This window comes from Lontra canadensis, unplaced genomic scaffold, assembly GCF_010015895.1.
Source record: "Lontra canadensis isolate GAN:19392208 unplaced genomic scaffold, GSC_riverotter_1.0 scaffold1, whole genome shotgun sequence".
NCBI classification, from domain to species: domain Eukaryota; kingdom Metazoa; phylum Chordata; class Mammalia; order Carnivora; family Mustelidae; genus Lontra; species Lontra canadensis.
The window spans coordinates 54980373-54999513 of NW_022630995.1; the positions used below are offsets into that span (position 1 = coordinate 54980373).

General features: G+C 39.8%; 1 protein-coding gene across 10 annotated transcripts in view; it reads left to right on the forward strand.

Moving 5' to 3' along the window:
* The window catches only part of LDB2 (LIM domain binding 2), a 368234-nt gene that overhangs the window by 135250 nt on the left and 213843 nt on the right, over window positions 1–19141 (forward strand). The gene's annotated exons all lie outside the window — the stretch shown is intronic.

Here is a 19141-nt window from a genome sequence, read left to right on the forward strand (position 1 = left end):
ACCCTGCTTTATCCCTGACAGCTGACACTTTACATCCAATGTTCCACTTCTGAACGTTCCTTAAAGAAAGGAAGGAAGGAAGAAAGGAAGGAAGGAAGAAATTCTCATAGTCACTGCATCAGCCACAGCCTCCTAATTTCTTCTTATCACTTATCTCAGGTATTTATCTGACAAGTGCTATCTTTTCTTGAGGGTGGGGGAAAGAGGCCACCCCTGCCTTGAACACACAGTTTTGGATTAGTGTTGACAGAATTATAGTCCCTTGTCTTTCCAGCGAGTGATAACTCTGTAAAGATCCTCAAATTACTGCCTGTGGCACCTTGGGTAGCAGCGGATTTGTCCTGATTAGGTTCAGCCAACTTGTCAGAGATCAGATTTGCTAGTTGTGCTATAAGACCAAGAGGCATAGAAACATCAGCACAAAACCAATTAATGTCCGGTTAGATCAGAAAGAGATGTGTTTTCAGAAATCAGGTTGCACGTATGAAAGGATCTGTCAGAGGGTAAAACGTCCCAAATGTCACAAACACAGAGATGATGATGGAACCAACCACCATGTGTACGAACCCGCCAATCCAGAGTATTGGGCAATGATAGATAATAAGGCTCATGAGAAACATGATTAAAAGTCTGATTTTTGCTAAATATGTTTCAAAGGCACTAGAGTTTTTTCCTTTTTTTTTTTTTTAACTTTAGAGGACTTTGGACAACTTAGTAGTATTTGGATCTATTGTATGATGAGCTGATTAATTATGCTAATACATGCATGGTGATTTTGCCCAAGTGGCAGACTGGGGAGATCAGCACAACTTGAACTTGCTGCTCAATTGGAACTCATTGCCAGGAACATCTCTTTAGATGTCTTTGTTGTGGGCTTTTAAGGGTGCGGGATGTTTCTGGTAAGTATTTTGGGTGAGAGGGGCTGCTGGTCTGCCAGACAGAGTGTCTTTGCATTCAACATAAGGACTCCTGTCATAATCACTGGCAAGCCCAGCTCTTGGGGGTCCTGCAGAGTGAACTTGCTTTCTTGCGTGTGGGTGCCCCTGAGCAGCCTCGTGCCCTGGAGAGTAGGAGAGTCGGGTGCAGAAGCCGCTGTTTCAGAAGTCCCGGGAGATAAATGAACTCCGAAATCCAACAATTACTCTCTCCCCAAAAGCCTGCCTGATCAATGGTGAATAATTTCGAACCACGCAGTCATCCATCCTCTGAGCCTTCCTATTTTCTGTAGAGGCACAAGCTCAGATAACTTCCAGTTATCATTGTTTTATGTTCTTGTGGGTTTCTTTGTTTCATTTTGTTTTGTTTTTTTGTTTTGGGGGAGTTTGCTTGTTTTTATTTTTGTGTTTGCTTTGTGAATCCATCAGGGTCTGCTCAGGGAACTAGAATTACAGTTTTAGAGTACATCATACTAACACAACAGGGTTTCAGTCTTCCTTCTGCCCAGCCCCCAACCTCAGCACCATTTGAGGGTAAGTCATGATCAGCACCGATTTAAGATCTTACTTATACCCATGCACAAGAGTAAATGCCTGACTATAAGCCATTGTTGTCCAGGTTTCTTTGTTTCTGTGAGCCAAAATATTTCCTGAGCAGAGAAGAGAAGCAAAGATGATTGACAGTTTGGAGCCGAGTCTCATCAGCTGCTTTGCTGACAGCCTGGTGGATGTGCACAATGCTGCTGATGTGTGGGCAAGTGACAGGTGATTGACAGCACAGAACGGGGAGACAGGGAAGAGGAACCATGCTTAGAACGCCTGACGCACACTGTTTATGTAGCGCTCCCAGCTCTGGCGCTGACACTTTAACCCGTTCGCAGTCCAGGCAGTGGATGCCAGGCTGTGAAAACACCTGCCAGTGTTGGGCAGCAGACTGCAGCTCTTCCTTGAGACCTCCTGGGGAGCAGACAGCCCTGGATTTCTGAGAAAGAAAACAAGACGTGGCTATTCCATTTCTCTATGCAAAGAATTTCCCCAAATTACATTTATCTTAGGTACCAAGAAATATGTCAGATGGAGTTTATTTAGTCTCTACTAGAAAAAAAATTTTTTTCCTTCCTTTTCTCTCCCCATCTCTATGTGTTTACAGGGTCTGTCTGGCTCTAAGATATCTTATCTCTAAGCTACAGTAAATCCTATAATACGTGTTGGCTTATTTACTTGGTGTCTGTCACCATCCTATTAGAATGTCATCTCCCTGTGAACACGAGCTTTCTATTATTTATTGCTGAATTCTCAGATTCATACAGGAAGTTGTACACAATAGGTGCTCAATAAATATTTGTCGAATGGATGATTGAATGAATAATGGACATTTATAACACCAAACAGAACGTTGGCAAAACAATTCCTTGACCTAAATCACGAGACTTTCTAAAGTGGGAAGAATGTAATCTATAGTGCTCTGCTGGTGTTTTCAGAGAAGCTCTAGGATAAGGTCTGATCTACTTTAAGCTAGAAGGGGGAACCAGCAATATAATAATTCAGGAAATAATTATGCTTTCGGAGGCAGCATACAGCTTCTCTTTCAGAAAACTCCTCCGTATTGATCATCAGTCCGGTCCCCAAGTCCTTTCCCCTCCTGATTGGCGGTAGGGTAACTCCCTCCTCAGGTGGAATATGACGGCACCAGATGGAGACTGCTGATGTCTTCCTGGAAGACAGGGGATGAGGTTGGTGTTGCATGGTGACAGGTGGACAAGGTTAGCAGGCCATGAAATTGAGCTGTGCGTTCCTACCTGGTGCAAGCATCAGGAAGGTGTTTCTTTAGCAGCTGGAGAAGTGGGCAGTTCCAAGAGGTAGTTTTCTCCCTGCATGACATGGAATCTCAAGTGGGGAAGAGACCTGAGACAGGTCATTCCCTCTTTGTCAGCAGATCATTAGTTAAAGACAGTTGGAGCTGAAAAGCATCCTTTCTGAAAACGGAACTTGGTCCAGTGAGTCCAGCAGTGAGTCATTGGGTCTCAGGTCGGCTGACTCCAAAGTCAAAGCCAGGACACCCTCCTTTCCCTACCCCATCTCATGTCTATATCACCCCATAGCTAAAGGGAAAGAAATGGATTTGTCAATTCACACATTTCCAGGAACAGACGCCACAAATAATTACCAAGGCTTCCTTGACATAGAAGGCAAAGAGGAGCAGAGGGATGACATTCTCATGCCCTGGGTATGTTTACTTTATAATGCTAAGTCCAGCATGATCTGCTGTTGCCTTTCCTATCTTGTACAAAAGTGATCATTTTTAGGTTGATCCCTCATTGTGAGCCTCAGGCAAGTACTTCTAGTTCTCTACTCCTTTTTGTGCATGTAAAGGAATGGTGTCCTATACCATTCTCTCCTTCTGTGACCATCACAAACACCCTTTGGGAGATGGTACAGGTAACCCCCCAGGAGACCCAGGCTGTGTCCAGGTCCACGTTGGCCATGTTCTTCATCTGTAGGAAAGATGTGGTTCATTCAGGAGATCTCTCTTTGCTGGGAGAGATGCAAGGAGAAAGTTCTCCTGATTCCCATGACATTGGATAGGACGGGGGATTGGACAATGTAGCAAACATGTTTGAATGTTAATTTGTGCTTTGATTCATAAACAGAACTTCCATTTCCTCCTCCGCAAGATGTCATAAAACCGTCACTGGCTTGTGTGAAAATTAAGTGAGATAGCACAGTCAGAGAGCCTGAGACCATTTGAAGCATACAGTAGGCAGCACTGATGATTACTATTGGTAACAATGCATTCTCGTAGCTTCTGTGTCATGGAGAAGTTTTTCAAGTGAGCTCCATGTGCAGAACTTGCTGCAAAGACTTGCTGTTTGGCTGGGAGTCACACAAGCCCTCTCTTGGGCAGTTTCTACTGAAATGCAGCCCAGAAGAGACTGTGTCCTCCCAGGCTTTTCTCAGAAACTCCCTGTTATTTCTGGTGCATAGGTTATGTTCAGCAGGAGAAGAGACAGCAGAAGGTGATTGAGAATGTGTGAGGCTTTGTACTTTGAGAGACTGAAGACTCCAAACACTAAACTATGTCTAGGTTGGCATTGCCTTGGAAATTAAGGTAAAAAATGATATAACTGCTAAAGAGCCACCTTGTTTCAGGGCTCTTTAGTTCCCTGCTTTTCAGGGAAAAGGCTTCAGTCAGGGGCTTGGGGTCTGAGACCTGAGCTCCAACCCGGGTTTGTCTTTTACCACTTGTGTAGTTGGTGAGCATCAATGACCTCACCCAAAAAGGGAGGGCTTGTTGAGATGATATTTATAAGGTTCAGCAGAGTTTCCAGCATTTTGAAAATGCTCCTTAAATAGCTACTGTTTGAATTCTATTGTGTGCATTTCTGACTCCAGATTGAGATCTAGGACAATTCAGAAAAAATTATCATTAATCCATTAATTTTTTTTTCTTTTTAATTTATTTTTTTAGAGAGAGTGCGAGTGATCATGAGCAGGGGGAGGAGTGGTGGGGTGGGGGGGATGTCCCCAGACTCCCTGATGAGCATGGAGCTGGATGAGGGGCTTGATCTCATGGTCCTGAGCTCATGACCTGAGCTGAAATCAAGAGTTGGACAGTTAACCAACTGAGCCACCTGTCATGAATCCTTTAACTGTTGTTTGTAATTTTGGGTTGGTGGATCCAGTAGTTTTTGATCATATACTTACTTCATCTTGACTTCCATATTCTGTCTGGACTAAGGAGTTCTCGAGAGACTACACATTTACACAGTCACATTGGTCCAAGACTGATGTTTTTTTCTCTGTAACTGGTGGCTGGGGGCACATTTCACTCAACAACAAAAAAAGAAAATTGTTTTAGGACATACCGTCCCCCATGCCCTTATTTTCTTCTGTTGTCCTCAGTCATCCGGTCCCTTCTGATACTGTGAAGCACTGCCCATCGGCCCCTCAGTGGAGCCATTCCTATACTTGCTGCTTCTCCTTAACATTTGCTTCCTCACATCCCTTTTTTCCCGAAAGCTCTGAGAGCATTGCGATATTGACGAAGTTCTTCAATTTTGTCTTGTAATATGTGTTTTTATGTGTTGTGTATTTGGATGTGTCCCCCTAAGGTAGAGAAATTCTACGAGCCTCAAGTAGCTTCGCTATCTCTGGTTACTATTTTTCTCCTGCTTTTTATTGGCTCACGTCATTCAGCTGTGTTTTTATTGTGCTTGCTATATAGGAATTCTGAAAGCATTTCTCCCCCTCCCCAACTTTCTCTTTCTCTAATATCATATTGCATGATTAAAAATGTATTTCTGGGAAAATCACTCCTTGAATATATGCATAGGTGTTTTGACATGGCATATAGTAACTACTTGGCACAAATGTGGCCGTTTAAAAAAGTTACATGCAGAAAGGGTGCACTGCAGCACATGAGGAGAAGGGGTTTACAAGGCTCCAATCCCTGCGTGTCTTTTCTACGAACAAGGCCTCTATAGAATTCACCCAGATCTGAAGAGGCCCAGGTTGGTGTCGCTGGTGCCTAAAGACCCCATGCTTTCTCAAGAGACAAGTGCCAGCTGGCCCTTGAGATCTTCCTCAGTAAAGCAACTTTGTTTCTCTGAAAACTCCTCAGTTGTTTAAAAATTGATGAAGGTAAAGATCAAAATTATGGTCTTTGGATACCTGCAGATTCATTTTGAGCTTTTGTTCCAGTACAGCTGTGTGATGTAGGCACGTGAAGGACATGAGGCATGTTGCTTAAACTGTCTTAACCTCAATTTCCTCATATGCAGCATTTAGATAATAATAATGCCAACATCAGAGGGTACGTGTGAAGATTAAGTAAGATTAAATAATATGTAACCTTTGCCGAGTGCTGCCCATAGAAAATACTTATTGCATGAATAAATACATGGAATTAAAATAGAGGATAATTTCTACTACTCATCCAGTCAGTTGGCACATAGCAGGGAGAACTCGGGATTTGGGCAAATCAGACCTGTCTTCTTTCTATATGGGAACCTTAAGAATTTAAAGACGAAGATGGCAATTTAAACAAGTCCCGGGGTGCCTGGGTGGCTCAGTGGGTTAAGCTTCTACCTTTGGCTCAGGTCATGATCTCAGGGTCCTGGGATCAAGCCCCTCATCGGGCTCCCTGCTCAGCGGGGAGCCTGCTTCCCCCTCTCTCTGCCTGCTGCTCTGCCTGCTTGGGATGTCTCTCTCTCTCTGTACGATAAGTAAATAAAATTTCTCTTAAAAAAATAAATGAACAAGTCCCAAACTATTACAATGATGACCTGTTCAAAAAAGGGTGAGGTTTCCACTCTCTATTTTGCTCAGGGAACAAGGAGCTGTTAAACATTTATTGAGTGCCAGCCACTGTGCTAGGCACTTATATGCTCCATATTTTGTTTACTGATGACCAGATGAAAGGAAATGAACTTTGCATTAGGAAGTGTATCTTAGAGGAAAGAATGCACCTACTCAGAGTAGGTCATGATTGTTAATTACCAGATGGTTGTGGCATCTTTGTTGCATCCTGACATAGATGTCTTTGTCTCAGATGATCCTAGGAGGAAAAAAAAAAAAAAAAGCTTTCCTTTGCATGGAGCTGCATTAAATGGTTTCTGGGTGACTCTAGCCTCTGAAGTTGTGATTTTCTTGTGTGACCCTTTTAAACAGCAGTCTTCATTAGGCTGGCAAGATGTGGAGTAAATTAAGTTAGGACGAAAGCAAACTTTCATTTGAAGTTCATTTGCACCTGTATTCATTCCTTGATTCATTCATTCAGAACTCAACAAGTTTCTGCTATTTGCCAGACATTGTCATAAAGAAGCAGACAGTTTTTGAAAGGAAGGCAGTTCATCACAAATTTTTTCATTTACTTTTGATTTCATTCTATTTAAGACTCTTACCTTAAGTTAACATAATCAACTAAGTAGCTCAAAAAGAAAATATTCATGTGACATTAATACAAAATCTGGGGCTAGCTATAAAAAAAGACTTAAGAGAAAGCTCACAACTGACAGACTTCTGAAAGGGAAAAAAGAGATTGAATGTCTTCCCATTTGTGGTTTCTAATTGATGATATCAAAAGTTGCAAATTGGCTGTAACAATAGATTGAGCAGACATTCCATTCTCTCATCACTAATAAATACCACACTAATGGTCACATGAGATAATGGACAGAAAAGTGCTTTGAATAAATTTAAAGTGCCATACAAGTTAAATATATAATTATTATCATATTTATAATTGATCTTTAGTATGGTGACTTTTAATTTTCCCTTTATATGTCAAACTGTTAAGAAATCTGGGATGATTGTTGGATCTTAGGGTTTAAAATTCATTGTCAGATACACAGATTTGAGCATGTCAGGCCTCTCTGATTGCGCATAAGAATTTATTTGGGAGTTCTGAATGAGGTATTAGTCAGGAAATGGACATTATATAGTTGTTTTTGAGACTGTGTGACTATGGTATCCATGGGATCCTGGCACATGCATTTCCTGACTCTTGGCTTCATGGAATGCATTCCTATTCCTATGTCCTTCCTATGGTTCTCAAACCAAGATGGAAGTACACCATAGTGAGTAACAGGACAAATGTGGCATTTTTTTTCTTTTTTCATTATCACAATGGCAGGTGGTGCTGGTGATATTTATTATCTGAGGGCTGAAGAAAATAAATGTTCTGCCCAACAAAAAATTATTGAGAAATGTCTCACTTAATCCTCTTTACCTCCAATTTACTCATCCTTTTAAAGATAGGGTTGCTAGATAAAATGTAAGTATACAAATGCAATGCTTGGGACATATTTATGCTCTAAAATTATTTGTCATTTGTCTAAAATCCAAAATTAACTAGGTGTCCTAAATCTGGGAGCCATACTTGAAAGAACCCAGTCCATTCTCAGATATGAAATCTTGGTAATTCCAGAGTAGTTGCAATGGGATGTAAGCATGACCCATCATATGAAAATAACTTCTAAAAGATTTACCTGGCCCTGTTATTCACAGTGGTCTTACCTCTGTGTTCAGCAGCTGTACTCACCAGCCCCACCTATAGAATGAAACAGCTCAACAGAGCATGGGAGTGCAGGCTGAAGACTCCCTGAATTTAAATCCAAAGTCCCCATTGCAAGCATTCCACAGCTGCCTACGCCAGCATTTGTGCAGGTGCTCAGCATACATACACACATGGGTGTGGTGACTGCCTGATTGCCTGCCTTAAAGGAGCTTACAGTTAAACAAGGGAGAGACACACAAACAACGAACTTTAATGCAATGACATCAACACTGGAAAGAGTCAGGCTGGCAAAGTACCATGAGGCATTGAGAAGGGAGTGACCAAATATACTTTAGAGACAAAAGACTCAGGCTGGCAAAGACTTCTTTCTAATCTTCTGAGACTCTTTATTTCCTACAGCCATGACAGAAAACGTCCTGCCACAACACTTTGGAAATATAAGGCTTTCAGAAATTTTTGTGGACTGAATGAATGACATAGTGCTGGTCAATAGTACAAATATTACTCAAGGGGTTTGATTATTTAGACAACAGACACATCATTGCACTTATGCTTTCCCCCCTGTTTTAAGAAGTTTCCACCATTACAATCTCAAGTTGTAGCAACTAATTTTGTATTAGGAAATAACAGAAATGTCACAGAGCAATTTGGAAATTTAACCACAAACAGAACAAAGATTTGAGACTCATATTTCAAACACCAAATTAAGATCACATCTACCAAACCCACAATACCAGGAGTGATTTTTTTTTTTTTCCCTTTAGTGCTTTGGCCCATGGGATGGTAGTTGCACCACTTGGTTAATCTGCCAATCTATTAAATCCAATTGTGCCACCAAATTTCATAGAATAAGTAGTCCTTAGCAATGGTTAACTAGGTACATGAATCTTACTGAATGAATCTAATGTATTTAATTTCAGTTGAAATGCCTATTTTCTATTTAACATTTCTCAAGGACTTTCCATGTGTCCCCTTTCTCTGCCTCGGCAATAAGAAAACGAATGAGCAAAATCTCTTGCCTTGGAGGTGATAAAGATCTGGTGAACTATTGTTTCTAGGACTTTACTATTTGCAGGCCTTTACCAGATCTTTTTAAATAGATGCCTTCTGCTTTTGTTTATGAACTTGTTCTTAATAATGGTTACCACTATATTTTTAGACTCTATTCAAAATGCAATATTGGTATCACTTTTAAACATAAAACATTTGGAAAACCAGTGCTAAGCTGAGATACGTGCAGCATTTCCTTTTGTAATTCTGATTTGTGATCTTATTTAGTGGGGTGAGCTTATCTGGGGCATCGTCCCCACAAGTCAATGTATAGCTTAATCTTCACTTTTGTGCTGTGTTTTCATGTTGTAGATGCACCTCGTTTATGCAAGTGAAGTAAAATAAAGCATTTGTTGCGGTCGGGTTAAATTGGCATTATCTACCAACTGTATTAAGTGATGTTCAGGTGAATTTCATTAAGAAAGTCTCCATGATGAAATCACCCATCGTGGTGTGTTTGAATATTTATTGTTTAATCAAGGTAGTCATGTTAGAGTATTTGAATTCAGGAGCTTGTAGAACTTGGTGCTTTCATGTATTTTGCTTTTATTATCATTCCAAGAGAATCAGCTTCACACAACCATCATGATGTAGTTGTTTATTTTTGTGAAGTTTGTCCTTTCCTAATTGGTGCTGTCTTTAATCTCCTCTTGGATGAGAACTTCCATGGTGCAACATGTGTCTTTGGCTTTTCGATAACGCAGGAAGACTTCAAACTGACAATAATTGAGGTTCAGAATCATTTTGAAGATCTGTAGAAAGAGTAAGAAAGGTGACTTGGGAACATGGTAATAAAACTACTCTCTTTTTATGAGACAAGTTCTCCATTTTATCTAGAGCAAATAGAACTTTATACTATTTTTTTAAAGATTTTATTTATTTATTTGACAGACAGAGATCACAAGTAGGCAGAGAGGCAGGCAGTGAGAGGAGGACGCAGGCTCCCTGCTGAGAGCAGGGAGCTGGGGTGGGGGGGCTCGATCCCAGGACTCTGGGATCATGACCTGAGCCAAAGGCAGAGGCTTTAACCCAGGTGCCCCGAGCTTTATACTATTTTTACAAATAGTAAAATAGTATTACAAAGTAATACTATACTATTATACTGTTTTTACAAACTTTTCTGGAAGTACCGATGTCTGACTTCATCCTGCCTTTAAATAATCTCATTTACAATTTTATTGTTGGGGTTTTACTTTGAAAAATACATTATTTGCTATGCTAGGATGGGTTAGTTGACATTGAGGGCAATGAAAAACCAGAGGAGTTCTTCCAGAATCGAATTAGGAGGCAAGCCTAGTCAATAATATGTGGGAGGGTGTTTCTTCACAGATGCACAAGGTATCTCTGGGCTGCTCTCACATTCCAAAAAAAATCAACCATTTCAGGTAGTTCTCGGTGAAAGAATGACCATTTGTGTCTGTGTTTCAGAATTAAGACAAGTGTGAAAATTGTTAAAAAATGGAAGTTAGTTACCTGAAAGGTACTTTTGTCCACGTAAAATTTCCTCTGGAAATGTATGTCATGTCCTGTGTATGAAAGCATACAAGCATTTGATAAAGTCAGCTATGTTGCTTCACTTTTCAGTTGAGGTATTTAGGAATGTCCAACTTTTAGGCCTTACAAAATTTGGTCACAATCAACTTTTCTAAGGTTACCTATGTAAAGTAGCTTCAAGTCCCTGTGCTTATTTGCTTCTCTTCAATAGAACCATGACAGAAATGATAAATGGTGTTTGATGGATTATGTAAATAAACTGCTAATTACATCCTTAATAGTGCTCCATACTTCTAGACACTGTACCCACATGTATTTCCTATAAAATGCTTTAGTACTTAGAGATCTATTATTTTTTTTTAAAAAGATAGGCCCCCAAATCAGTAATTATGAGAGTTATTATTCAGGTTCACAGCAGTGCGGGGCTATTTTTCACTCGATAATTACCTTGTTAAACTAGTGTCAGACCAGCGCCATGCCTTATTTAAGAAAATGGTCCACCAGCCCTGTGCAAGCAGGCCAGCTGTGGAAATTTTAAGATTTATTAAATCCAGGCTCGTCTTCAATATTGCCTCATCGACATTAGTTACGGAAGTTCTAAAAAGTTGTATATTTCTCATTAGATGTTTGTCGTATCTTTCCTGAGATCCCTTTGTATCTCTTGATAGTTGGCATTTCCTCTGTTCTTCCCATTCTTAGCTCTGGGATTTGCTGCCAACCAGGGCACGGTCTAATTGGCAACATCTGCATTCAGGACCTTCAGGAAGAGAAGGGAAGATGACCCCTCCCCAGGAAAACAAGGAGTGCACATGATACCTTTTCTCTCCCTACTTTCCCTGATTTTGAGTTGCAATTTTATTTATTACTTCTTTCTTTTTGGAAAGGAAATAGTAATAATAATTAAAAAAAAAGACTTTCCAATGTTAGCTGTGGTTTTGTTGAAAAAGATACAGATTCCAATTTTTAGTCTAAAATAAGTAATTCTTGCTACGATATCATTTGAAAAAAAAAAAAAAAGTCAAATACTTAGTGGATTCTTGTGTTGATGTTTTTCAAATGTGTCCAGCAGTAATCTCTTGGATTGGTTAATGAGTTAAAATGACAAACATTCTGATAATGCTTTGCAGTTTATAAAATTCTCTCATAAATCAGGACCATCTGTAAGCTCATGGAGGGAGAGGACAGTGTTTTACTCTTCTCTGTAGCCTCCATGCCTGCTGCTGTAAGGGACAGAGAGGAGGTCTGTGGTTAATATTGGGTAAGTAAGACTGGAAGGCAGTGTCTCCTTCCACCCTCACTATGGGCCTGGAAGCAGGTGTTGTATTAACCATTTATACTGTAGAGATGAAGAAATGAGGCCTCTCCAGACTCAGAACTCAGCTCTCCTGCCGTAGACACCCATATTGTGGTCCTTACCATCCTGCTTCTCAGCAACTTTTTTTAAATAGTAGAAGATCTTTAAATGTTATCTGTTGGGTGAAAAGAAATTCTAATTCCTTGTTCTGGATTCTGGAGCCTTCTGTCTCCCTCTCATCGGTTCCTCCCAGAAACAGCACAGGTTAAGAATAATTAGTTCTTAATGGCAAAAGCGTTCCCCCAGCATATTTTTCTCATCATAGTTAAGTGTAGATTGCTTAAATCCTTCCAACATCGCTGCTACGAAGCTGACATTTATAAATTTTCTTTTTCAACGCAGTATGGGATCCTCCATATGTCTTCCATAATAACTATCTATGTTTTCAGGGAATCTAAAGATTTATTTCCTTCCAAGTCCTTGTTGCTGGCATTTTCTCCAAGCCTTCAAAACTGCCAAGAGATGAACTTCAATTTAGAGGAACTGTTACATTTGTCATTGTGAATTTGCTAAACTTTGGATAAATTTGAAGATTTATGCTTATTCCCAAATGGGCCTTGAGAATATCTTTGAAGCTCAGAAGTTCACGCTTGACTTCCTTTTCCACTGTTCTAAGTAAATGAGTTCTTAAACCCATGCAGTCTCCCTGCCTGGGCTCTGGGTCTCTGTCTTTGTCTCAGACTGCACATGTTTACAGCGCCAGAACTCAGATGTGACTCCCTTCTGAGGTGCGGGGGAGAAAGGCCCTCTCTTTGCCTTGGGCTATGCGAACTGCACACTCAGGCTGTGCTTCCAGGATGATCTGATTAAAGAGGACTTTATAGTAACAAAATAACCCCTCACTTTAAAGAGAAATAGCCCAGGTTGCAGACAGAGAAGCTTCAAACATTAATATTGTCCTGCAATAACCACGTGACCTTAATTGTTATATCTAAGGTCTCTGACCTTTCCTGTGAACCTCACTGTTTTCATCTGTAAAATGAACATAATACCTCTCTGGCAGTGATATAATGGTATTTGCAAATAATATATATACAGTCCTCAGTACATGGAAGTTTATCAACAGGAAGTAGTTATTATAATGATTATTTATAGATAACATACCAAGAAGCTGACTTGGCTTTGACTTGTGCAAGGGAATCCAACTGGTTAGTGACAGACCCAGGATTCAAATTCATGTCTCTCAATTCTTTATGAAACACAAGACTTTACTTAGTGACTAATTAAAAATTGTACCCTCCTTTTTTAGTGGATATAGTCTAGAAGTCATATGGTTTCTGGGGACGTATATAATTTTGTTCTTTGAATCATCTTTGGAATCTCTCGGAGTCAAGTATAATAGGAAGGCTCAACAAATTCATTGAATATAATTATGTACAGAAAATTGGAGGCAACCTATCTGATGGGTGTTCTAGTTTTCTATTGCAGCATATCAAATTGCCACAAATGTAGCAGCTTAGATCAACATACATTTATTATTTCACAATTTCTGTGGGTTAGGAGTCCAGGCACTAGTTAACTGGATTCTCTGTGCAGGGTCTCGCAGCACTGAAATCAAGGTGTCACTTGGGACAGTGGTCCCATCTAAGTCTCAGGGTTGCTGACAAAATTCAGTTTATTGCAGTGGTAGGATGGAAGTTCCTACCTTCTTGTTTGCTGTTAACTAGAGAATGTTTTCAACTCCTAGAAGCCTCCCACTTTTTCATGGCATGTAGTCCCTTGCACAACATGGTACCTTATTCTTGCTAGGCCAACAGAATTATTCGAATCTCTCTGACATTAAGACATTAATCAGGTAAAGGCCCATGGTGACATCATTCTCCCTTTTGATGAACACAAAATTCATCTGCTTAGGGACTTTACATTTGCACGGTCCTTCTGCCATTTAATGTAACATATTATGAAGTGATACCTCACCCCAGTCACAGGTCTTTCTCACATTCAAGCAGAGGGGATTATGGAGGGTGTCTATACTGGGGAGTGGTATCTTGGGGACCATCCTAGCATCTACCTACCATGCACATGAGACAAGTACATAGTTATGATATAAGACCTCCTGACGAGTGTCATCAAACAAGTGGAAAGTGCCCAGTGAAGCCCAAGAAGAGAGGTTATCTCCTGTTGGCAGAGGGGCAAGTGTTGGTAGGCATGGCAGAGACAATGTGTAGAATTTGGGTGGGCAGAGGTAAAGGTGAGGGGTCAATGAGGAAGGAACAGAGTGAAAGAAGCCCATCCCAAGGGAGGCAAAGAAAGTATTTGGGGGGAAATGATCAATGGTTTGGTTTGACTTTAAGGAGCTTCTCCATGGTTTTCAAAAGACTGTTGGGTTTTGAGCACATGAGACATATAAAAAATAGGATGTGGACTGTCAAATTCCATGAGTGTCCTTTACTTTTTTTTTTAAAAGATTTTATTTATTTATTTGACAGACAGAGATCACAAGTAGGCCTAGAGGCAGGCAGAGAGAGAGAGGAGGAAGCAGACACCCTGCTGAGCGGAGAGCCCGATGTGGGGCTCGATCCCAGGACCCTGAGATCATGACCCGAGCCGAAGGCAGGTGCTTTAACCCACTGAGCCACCCAGGCGATCCTGTCCTTTACTTTTTAATGTATTCACTTGTCAATAAGGGAGGAGTGGGCCTGACCACGTGAAGCTCCGAATCCTCTCTCTGTGGTTACTGCCCTTCAGGGCCTTGGGACAGTTGTTTCTCCTCCACCCTTTCTGACAGAGAATTCCAAATTCTTAGCCATCTATGATTATAAAATGCCATCCTCTGATGGCCTCTCCTCCCATGGATCTAGAAGCAGGATGGACAAACCTGCGAACATAAGTTCAATTCTGTTAACTACACATTAAGCCAGCCAAAGCTTGTTGAAGGTAAAAGAACACCAAACCTTCTTATTGTGTAAGAAACAGTGCACTTAACCGTTCATGTGTTTGCTTAACAAATGTGTTCCTCTATGCCCTTCAATCTGCTCTTCCTCTGAAGATGCCGTCAGTGAGACAGCCATGGTACCTGCTTTCACGAGGTTTATAAGCGGGACTCTAGAATCTAAATAATTTTAGATGATTTAGACTTTAGAGTCTCAAGGGATAGACAGCTAACAAAATGGAGATACATTCATTAGTCATTAATTTCAGTGGTGATAAGCGGTACATGCAGAGTATACGGGATGCCATGGGAGCAAGTGGGAGGCTTGAACCAGTCTCTCCAGAGGTGGCAGTAGAAGGCAGGTCAAGCTAAACCTCTCTGAGGAAGTGATAAAGGGTGAATAAAATCTAGGAAAATAAATGTACCTAGAGGAAGAGACACATTAAAGTGAACACGAGCGTTGCTATCCGTTCATCAGGCAGAAAAGGCGAAGAAGTTTTAGACTGAGGATAGAATGAGCCAGTTCTCATTCTTTACCTTCCACCTCTCTCCTTAGCTCTCCCTGGAGGACTGATGGTCCCTGCTCTCTGTGCTTGCGCTATGTGGTGCATTCATCTGTCATGGCGGAGCTCCCGTCGTTCACGGTTATCTGTTTACGTGAGGCTCAGGTGGGATCTCATCACGCATGTCTTCAGACAGTGATTATAGTCTTTTCATCTCTCCTCTCCAATACCTAATACTTCACCTGACACTACAGCGGGCACTGAAGAGTATTTGTTCAATGAATAAACCAGAACTAGTTGGGAGTGATGGAAGTAACATGCTGATAGGCTGTCATGCTTTAAAAGGAAGATCTTTCAAAAAACCAGTGGTCCGACATGAAAATGGTCTGCCTCGGAATGAGAGGCAGGGCTCACCATCCCTGGAGGTGACAAAAGTCCTGTAATTCTGTGTATCTGAATCAGAACTAAGAATTTGTAAAACTTGACTATAACTACCATCAATTATCAAATTATGTTTTTGATCCTGATTACTTGAGAAAGTTTGTGCAGTTTTTATAAAGGCTTGATTTAAGTCCATAAGTAGCATTTTTGATTGGGAGAAGTCTTTCCTGGTCATATATTTCTGAGTTGAGCTGTGCATTTTGGTCTCATTTCTGAAAGTTACATTTATGATATGGGAGATAAAAATTTTTTAAGTATGCCTAAGATTTCATGGATTACATAAAGGAAATAGGCCAAGTAGTCATTAGAATTGAAAAGTCTGTCAAACTATGAATGAAAATATGCCTGTAGGGCAGAGTAAGGAATCTAGATAGGCAGAATAATTGTTGTCACTTAGTATAGAAGAAAAATACGTTTTCATACACATTGATGAAAAGTCATCTTGAGCACAGTTCTCCAACGACAAAGAGAAGCCCAAGGAGTGGGTATGCCCCAGAAGTCCATGAATTATATTAGACAGGTATATCACATTAGCATGAGACAAAAATCAGAACAACGCAGAAAGTTCGTGAGTTAGTACCTGGCATGCTGATTTTAGCAGCAGGCAGGGCAAAGGATGTGGAGGGACAATCAAAAGAACAGTTCACACTATTGGAGGCCTGGTGGGATTGATCCATGGGCAAAGAACAAAAGATCTGCAATGTAGCTAAGCAACTGTTACCAGAGAATGCCTCCTGAGAGACACCTACAGACCTCCAAGGCTTACAAGTGGCCTGTTTAGGGCAGTGTCAGCTGGGAACACAAGCAAACGCAACCACATGAAAGAAGAATTTAAACAGTTAGGCATTCGCAGGAAAGAAATGATGGAAGCTGTCTCTTAGGAATCAAAAACAAAGCCGGATTTCTTTCAAATGGAGATGTCATAGTTGAGTGCTAATACAACGAAACCAAGAAATAGTCATTGAGGTCTTGCAATAAAATCTGTAGTAACTCTTTCCAATCTCGAATTCTAAGTTTTAAATTTTTTATTGCCATTCATCATATGAATTGAACCACGTTATTGCGTGATTCTTTATTTCATATTTGAGGAACCTCCCTCCTATCATCCAACAAGTAAACACATGCTTTACAATGCATTTTATTTATAGTTTTTAAAAGTACAGACATTTGAGTTCCGATATAAAATGCAATCTACTTCATTAAAAGAGAAGTTGCTTTTGGGTAGTTTAAAACTGTAACAATAAAAATAATACAAATAAAATAAAATAAGACCATAACAACTTACCCCTTTTTCCCTCTTCTGCATTGTACTCACTGCTCACTCCTCCAAAAAAATTAAGTGCAAAAGAAAATTTTAAAATCTTTAAATCTCGAAAGGAATTTCAGAAACTGATGGGGGCGGGTCAGGATTCAAGATTCTGAAGGAAGATGATTTCGAGGGTTCCTAGATTGGCTTAGTTAAAGAAAATCCCAGCTGAAAATTCCACTTAGGGGAATTGGAAGACAGTCTCTTTCTTTCAATCTTTCTCTCTTTCTTCAGTTTTTTAAATTAACTTTTTATTTCTTCTCTTATCACAAAGATTTTTGGGCAGATATTTAAAATGATGGAGAGTTTCCAACTTGGAATAATTGGGCTCAGAATTTCTAGCTGTCCCCTACATCAAAGGACCCCAAATTACTAGAAATATCAGCCAGCGTGAGTTGGGAAGATTTGCATAAACTACGGGTAAACAATCCATGATAAGAATTTATTCAATATGGGACTGCAAATGTTATTTCATCTATTCGCATATTCATTCATTCTACACTTAACACTCCTAACATTTGTTCAATAATTTGCCAAATGTTCTCTGTCTCCTTGTACTTAATACATATGAACCAGATTTTAACGTCCCGCTGAGGACACCTCTGGTAGCCTTAAAAGCCTTCATAGACAGTGTGAAAGTAAAAGCATGTCTTTCCATTTGACGTAGTAAATCTGGATTTTTTTGTGTGTGTAGCTAAATACAAATTAATTTTACGTACTGTAGAAATAAACTCCAAAAGTCATCGAAGTCAGGTGATCACTTCGAGTTTTGGGCAAAGAAGTTCGCGGAAAAATAATTTAAATTGTTCACAACTCTGCATGCTTTATCATTAAACATTCCTTTTTCTCTTCCTCTTCTTCCACCTTCCTCTCCTTCATTTTTAGAAATATAACCATATTGTCATTATTTCGGTGTCACAATGACAAAAGTTTTGGTGGTGGGGACTTCGGTGAGGAACGGTGGTGTACAATGACACAGCTAGTAGAATTCCAGAACTTTGTTACCTTGTTGCATTTACAGATCCATCCCAAACAACTGACCGCACCAGTTACTGATACCACTCTTTGGATATTCTATATGGAGCCCTAAGTCCTATATTTTGACTCCTTACCCATCACTGTAACTACTAAACTTAACTGTTAACCTAAGCTGGATGTAATTTGGCATTAAATAAAACTCACTGAAATGACTCCAGGAACCTGCTGTCTATAAGTGTCATTGAATGCCCGTAAGACGTAAATCCTATTCTAAAGTCCCTTCCTAGAGAAATATAAATTTGTTTAAAAAATCAGTGATCTATGCTCTTTGAGGACAATTTAAAAATATGGAAGAGGAAAAAGAAGAAAAAAGAAAGAAAATAGAATTATCCGTAGCTCAGAGACAAATCACTTAATATTTGGCTTATATAGCTGTGATCTTTTCTTCCCATGTTCAAATTGTTTATTGTTTTGTTTCGTTTTAGAAAACTAGGACCATCCGTATGCATTCTCGAAGCTGCTCTTATCCTCACTCAATATATAATCAGCATCTTCTGTCATACAATTTTCTTTTACAATATCCCTTTAAGTGCCTGTGTACTATTTTATCAACAAACTTTACATAGTTAGCTGATCTTCTGTTTTGAATATTTAGTTTAATTTTTTCTGTGCTGCTGTTCATTGTGTCTGAATGAACATCCCCTCACTAAATCTTTGCGATCAAATGTATGCTTTTCTTTAGAATAAACTCACAAAAGAAAAACTACTAGATAAAAGTATAGATTTTAAAAATATTTTTGTATTTAGGGATGCCTGGGTGGCTCAGTTGGTTAAGCGACTGACTTCGGCTCAGGTCATGATCTTGGGGTCCCGGGATCAAGTCCCACATCAAGCTCCCTGTTCTGCAGGGAGTCTGCTTCTCCCTCTGACCCTCCCACTTCTCATGCTCTCTCTCTCTCTCTCTCTCATTCTTTCTCTCTCAAATAAATAAATAAAATCTTTAAAAATAATTTTTGTATTTAAAGACTTTTAATAGGAATGGCCAAATCTTGTTCCTTAAAGTTTATATCAATTTGAACTCACGTCCAAAGTAGATAAGGAAAATATATACATTTTCCTGTATACCCAACAGTACTAATTATTATTACAGGAAATATATTTTAAATTTCTATTCCTACTCACTGTATTTA